Here is a 6,741-nt window from a genome sequence, read left to right as displayed (position 1 = left end):
GTTCCTCTAGCACTCCATCATATATTCAACACTCTTCTCCAGCACAATAGCTCAAGACATCGATTCCCTTTTTATCATTCCTAGTCATTGTGCAGCTCTCTGACACATAGCAGGCAATTGTGAAGACTAGCCAGAATCAGGCACATCTTAGTCTCCAGATTGATGCCGTTGCTCTTCAGTACTCTGGAGAGGTCCCTGGAAGCCAACTTTATCTTTATCTATAATGATACTGCCAATTGGCCCAGTGATGAGAATCTGTTTTCTTGTTGTTGAGCTTCAACCTATATTAAAGGCTGCCATCCCTGATCTTCTGCAGCAGATGCTTCAGGTTTTCCTCAGTTTTAGCAAGCACGGTTGTATCATCTGCATAACAAAGGTTGTTGATGACTCTTCCTCCAATCCTGATGCCACACTCCTCCTTATAGAGCCCAGCCTCCCAGATGATCTGTTCCACATATACATTGAAAAGGTATGAAGACAGGATACAGCCCTAGCATACACCCTTCCCGATTTTGAGCCATGCAGTATTTCCTTACTCTGTTCTGATGACTGCCTCCTGGTCCAAGTATAGTTTTTGCATGAGCACAATTAAATGTTCTGGGGATTCTCATTATTCTCAGAGTTAGCCACACTTTGTTGTGATCCACACAGTCAAACACTATTGCATAGTCAATGAAACACAGATAGACATTCCTCTGGTACTCTCTGTTTTCAACCAAGATCCATCTAACTTTAGCTATAATAACGCTAATACCACAGCCTCTTCTAAACACAGCCTGCACCTGGCATTTCTCTGTTGGTGTGCTTCTCCATTAGTTTTTGGATAATTTTCAGCAGAATGTTGCTTGCATATGATATTAATGATATTATTTGATAATTTCCACACTCTGTCAGGTAACCTTTCTTTGAAATGGGAACAAATATATATCTGTTCCAGTCAGTTGGCCTGGTGGTTGTCCTACTGATTTCTTGGCACAACCTAGCACAATCCAGGACGATGCCTGTTCATTAAAATATGCCAATTGGTATGCCATCAATTCCTGGAGCCTTGTTTTTTGCCAGTTCTTTCAGAGCAGTTTGAACTTCTTCCTTCGTCACCAGAGGCTCTTCCTCATATGTTGTTTCATGAAATTCATCTGTGTCAGCCAATTCCTTTTAGTACAAATATTCTCACTGCAAAGAATTAAGAGGGGTGCAGTACAAAAATTAGAAGCTCTGATGACCTAGTGGCTAAGGAGCTATCAACCAAAAGACAGATGGTTCAAATCCCCCAGCTGATCCTGGAGAAAAGGATGGACAGTCTCCTTCCATTAAACTACAACTTATGGTTGTCACAAGAGTCCACAATTAAGGTTGCATAGTGGAATGTACTTGAGGTGGTGGGAGGGGTGCGGGGGGGATTGTGTACCGGGGAAGGAGTGTTTCCTTTACTTTTGAAAGAGAGGAGCGAACTGGGTGTGGGGGGGGGCACTGGGCAGGGAGAGAAGTGCAGCAATGAACGAATGGAAATCCAAAATCTCTGTAAATGCTCATTAAAATTATTTTTTTTTAAAAAAAGAAACCACAAAACGGTCAGCTATGACTTCCTTATAACCTGACAGCATGTAACAACAAGAATACAAATATAAATATCAATATATTAATGACTAATGACCCGAAGTTTCTCTAACAAGCTTTAGTCCATTTGTACATGAGATAGAATCAGTAACTATTAGAATTATGATTAGTCTAGCTTCAAGGATAAAGCTATCATATTCCTAGATTCCTCTCATACTCTACTCATTAAGGCTCTTTTTCACCATTGCATTGTTTTGTTCTGAGGGTTGTTTTAATATCTCTTAACTGGTCAGTGCCTCAGGTTCAGGGTTTTGTGGGTTTTTTTTTCTCTTATTATACTGTTTTCCTGAATGTTCTGTATTTCTTTTGACTTAACACAGCTCTCCACAACATTACTACTTTCAATAGATTTTCAATAGACTTTCCCCCTTAACTTCTACAACTATTAATCTGAACTCATCATCACCCCCCCCACACACACACACACACACAGGGACAAAAAAGTTCTGTAACTTCTTCACTCCCTAACTTTCAATAAAACTTGATTCTCACTTAAGGCATCAATTTTACTGCTGCATTTTTAAATGCTTAGCTACTCAGACCCTTTTTCTCCTATGGACTCTGTCATAGAGGAATAATTCTGATGAACTGCATCTTATCTGTAGTACTTCAGGCAATAACTTCCCTATTACAAAAATGACAAAAATTGAGTATATGCACACATACAGAAAAAGAGATAATAAATTCCTTTGAGATCCCTGATTCTGCATTATCTAATTTTCACTTCTTATTTCTATCATCAGTAGAAAGTACAGTAAACTACTTATTATTCATCAAAAGTATCAATATTGTTTTAAATAAAGTTATATAACTGTTGTGTTCACACAAAAAGTTGCCATTACCAACCTCAGTAACACTGCTGTGCAAGTGAATCAACTACACTTAATGTCCTTTTAATTTTTAAGACCTTATCATTAATCTACCTTACATCTGTCTCATATGTGGGGAATTTTTAAATAAATGTACATTATTTTCCTACATAATCACAAATCCAATTGACACACTTTCTGAATATTATCTGCTTTTTACCTGTGGTGGTTCCTCGACCTTAGTGAGCTTTTGTTAGTTAGTCATCCTGCATAGAATTCCATGGTTCATTAACGCTCTCAATTCTACTATAAATATTCTTTATTAAGTCCTAAGTATTCACAGTAGATCTTACTTCATGCATCTTGTTGATTATTTCTTCTCATTGATTGTTTTCCTTGTCCTTGTCAGGTGACATTGAGTTGATAATGACTCATATTTGTCCTGGATACACATCATTCTTATATCACTCCATTCAATGATGTGACAAAACGTACACACCTTTCTAAAACTTGCACACAGTCATGGCTGCACGTCCACCCCTCACAAGAAATCTAATCCAAGCCCTCCTCCTAATGGTCCACGGAATAAGATCTTCTTGATATCCTGCCTCCCTTCACTCACACACATTTATATATTCCTGCCTCCCATTTTTTTTTTTTTCCTTCGTTTTGTGCTTGAACATTTTAACTTGGGAGCAATTTCTTCTTTCTCAGAAATCTTTTCTCAATAGGAACTTCTGTTATATACCTCTTACTTATGAAACATATTCCTCACAAATAGATACTTAAAATGTTTAGGAATTGTACTATATTTTTTTCAGTACTAATTTTAACTTCATGAATTTTTAAATTACTATTTTTAACTTTATAAACTTTTATGAATTGATGCACCATTATGTCAATATCATTTAAAGCAGAATTCAAAATACAATTCTATTTACTTAATGAATATTAAATTATTTTGGGGGATTTACATTTGAAAAGTTAATTGTTATTGCATTTTGGTAAACCTCAATTGTTAGTTTACAAATGGGAAATGTATTTGATAAAGTTTTAAAGATAGTATCTTCCTTTTGCTGTGGCCCTTTGGTATAACTTGAAATCTGTACATTTCAAATGTAGCTAAAACCTGAGTGTAGAAACACAGTTTTTTCTCTACTAAGCAAAAGTGACACTTTCTCTTCAATATATGATTAGAACTCCCTTCTGTAGTGAGAACTTACTCTAAACTCTAATAAATTTTTTTTAATTCTCTCTGCACCTGCTGAATGAGGTATGGTAGGTATACATATGCATGTGTGCACATGTTTGGCTGTATTTATACATGTCATACATACATATAAACACATAAACACACTTGAACAAATATTTATATTAATTATAGCCAAATAACAATAAACATATATACTTTAATATTTATGTGACTCTTACCATCTGCTCTTTCAGAAACAACTATTACTCGTAAACAAACTCTTTTCATATATGTCCCCAAAGGCTTATACTCAGGAATTCTCAGGGGTTCAATCTTGTCTCTAATAAGTAGCATCTTCTGCTTTCTCTTCGATCTCTCCTGTGAGGAGGGGTGGAGATACTGCAGAGACCGAAATACAATCTTATGACTCTCTCACTATTGAAGGCATTGTTTCTAGGTTGTTGAGACCCTTAAAATACTACCCTACCTCCTCATACCTCCTACCTCCTACCTCATACCTCCTGTGTCTGAAATAGGAGGCTGATGACTTCTCAGTCGCCTTGAATGTCCTCATGCTGTACTTTTTGGTATTCTCTCCCAATTCTGTACAAGTCATAGGCAACATCTTCATGTTTCCAGTGCTTACTATGTTTCCTCCTGAAATAAGCAATTCTCATATCCCCAATTAATTAACCTCCAAAATTCAGATTCTCAAATGACTGCTCTTAGTGCAGTTTGGAATTCCAAGTGGCTGCCATGTGCCAAGTTCTGTGTTGCTTTTGGAGTAGAAAGATCATTACAAAGAAATTTCCATCTGTAAGATTTTCTTGAGCAGGAGTTCCGGTGCCTCAGTGATAAGGAATTGAGCTGTCGACCCAAAGGAACACGTTTTGAATCCTTCAGCTCCTCCAAGGCAGAAAAGCGGGCAATCTCCTCCTGTGCAACTTGCAGTCTCTGAAAAGCCATTGGCAGGTCAGCTTTGAGTTGATTCAACTGAATACCACTAGGCAACCACAAGATTTTATTAAGCCAAATGAGAGTGGGACATTTGGATAATTAATATAATTATGGCTTTCAAATAAACATGTGGCTAGTGTAATGCAAGCACCAAAAGAGATATTTATTTGACCTGAACCTAGCCATAGTCCCATCACCACCTCTTTCATATCAAACACCCGTGGCAATGTCTTTGGTCTCCTTCCCTCTTCCATTTCTCATTAGCGCCTGGTACCGTCTCAAAGGTAAGCCCTTGCTTGCATGTGTGTGCAGATTTCCCTCTTGCAAGTCCCCCAGGGCTTTGAATTATCACACTAGCCCACCTTTGACTGTGGCAGTGGATATTTTATCTGGTTCATTATAACTTGCTTTTAGTGAAACTGGATTGGTGCCTCTGCCATGCATGTTCTCCTAGGTGGGGTCACTCTTTGTTTTTTGTCTCTGAGGAAAGTTTAACCCTCTGGATTTCAGGATTTTGTTTGCTTTGAGAATTCAACCCTTGAGAGCTTGATACACAAATGAGTTCAAGTACAAATAAAATGTTTTCACATCATTTTTTATGATGAATATTATGAAAATGGCCTAGAGACATATTTTGTTAATCGAAGAACCAAACTTTTTTCTGTACTTTGACAATAATTACTTTGTTTTAGATGTGAAGTTTCAGTGCTTATTTGAATTTTATTTTTGTTAGAGTGTTGTAGTATCTACATATGAAGCAGAATGTGAAAGTACACATTCTTTTAATATTCCTCACAGCATCTAACTCAGTGCTGACAATCTTATTAAACCTATTTTCTGCTTAATTATTTCGTCTGATGCCTCGCACAACATACTGAAAACCTGAAACAAATTGGATGCTAATTTTTGTTGATTGATTCATTGTTAAAGATGATTTCATCACTTATATTTAACGTTCTTTTCCCCTACTAAGCACCAAATCATATCTAGAAGTTATATTCTGTAATTTGAAATGAAGTAAGCCTTGGTTGTCTAGCTACCATTTGGTTTGGACATCTAATTAGCTGTATTTGTTTTAGAGAAACTTACAGTTTAATTACCATTACCTTGATAGCTCATCTCCTGTGGTGCAATTTTATTATACCTCTGTGTTTTCCCTAGACCTACCTCAGGTTTATGACCCCAACATCCTTTCTCACTAGAGCTCTTTAGCAGGGGATAAAATTTCCATCATTTGCACTCAGAGATGGGCTAGGCAGCAACTGAGGCCTGCATTGTTGATTATGCTTTTAATGCTATTGCTATTAAACGTAGTAAACATTGATTAAATTACTATGCTATAAATTAAGTGAAATATTGAAAGCCAGTATAATTTCATAGAAAATATTCATCAAACAAACACTCTAGATTCCTTGATGCCAACCCCCAACCCAAAGGAAAACTTGGGACACTATCCTTTATGGCACTACGCAACTTAAAATTGGAGGAAATTTAGTTGTCAGTTAATCTAAAGTCCTCTGGTGGGTTTGGGTTCCTATACAACATTCCTTTGCTGGGACAAGTCTTGTGCTTTTCTGGGAAGCCAGATCCATTATTAGATAGCTCTAAATGTTATAGAGTTCTTTCTTCTCTTGAGATAAAGCCTGGGATAGGTTATGGGTGAATTTATCTAAGACAAGGGTATGATTAAGATAACCTCTGAATATCAGGGCCATTATTTTGAACACAAGACGGGTTATTTTTACCCAACTCTTCAATGAAAAGGGAGAAATGCAGGGAGGAAAGGTCTTGATGTATCGGTTTGGAGGCAACTCAGTTGAACAAAGCATAAGAATATTCCACTGCACGTATTCATAACTGTTCGCTAATAGTTGGTGCTAGAGAAAAGACTGGGTGTGATAAGAGTGACTTGATTTCATGCATGCCAGCTACAACTCTTGTAGCACTCTCCCAGAAACACAAAAACCGTGAATACTTTATTTAGACAGTATTTCAGGGCACATCTTTGATTTAAAGAGATATATTAAATCTTGTTGTTGTTGTTGTTATGTGCCGTCGAGTCGTTTCCGACTCATAGCGACCCTCTGCACAACAGCCCTAAACCCTGCTCTATCCTGCGCCAACCACACTGCCTCTGACACACCCATCCCGATTACCCCAGTCACC

General features: G+C 37.3%; 1 pseudogene; it reads left to right on the top strand.

Moving 5' to 3' along the window:
- Window positions 1–4,801: 4,801 nt before the first annotated feature.
- The window catches only part of LOC102857837, a 25,086-nt pseudogene continuing 23,146 nt past the window's right edge, over window positions 4,802–6,741 (top strand).

This window comes from Elephantulus edwardii, unplaced genomic scaffold (genome assembly GCF_000299155.1).
Source record: "Elephantulus edwardii isolate Elephantulus edwardi_28Jun2011 unplaced genomic scaffold, EleEdw1.0 scaffold00112, whole genome shotgun sequence".
In the NCBI taxonomy this organism is placed as follows: domain Eukaryota; kingdom Metazoa; phylum Chordata; class Mammalia; order Macroscelidea; family Macroscelididae; genus Elephantulus; species Elephantulus edwardii.
The sequence above is the reverse complement of the archived record's forward strand: the minus strand, read 5'-3'. Positions and strand labels throughout refer to the sequence as shown.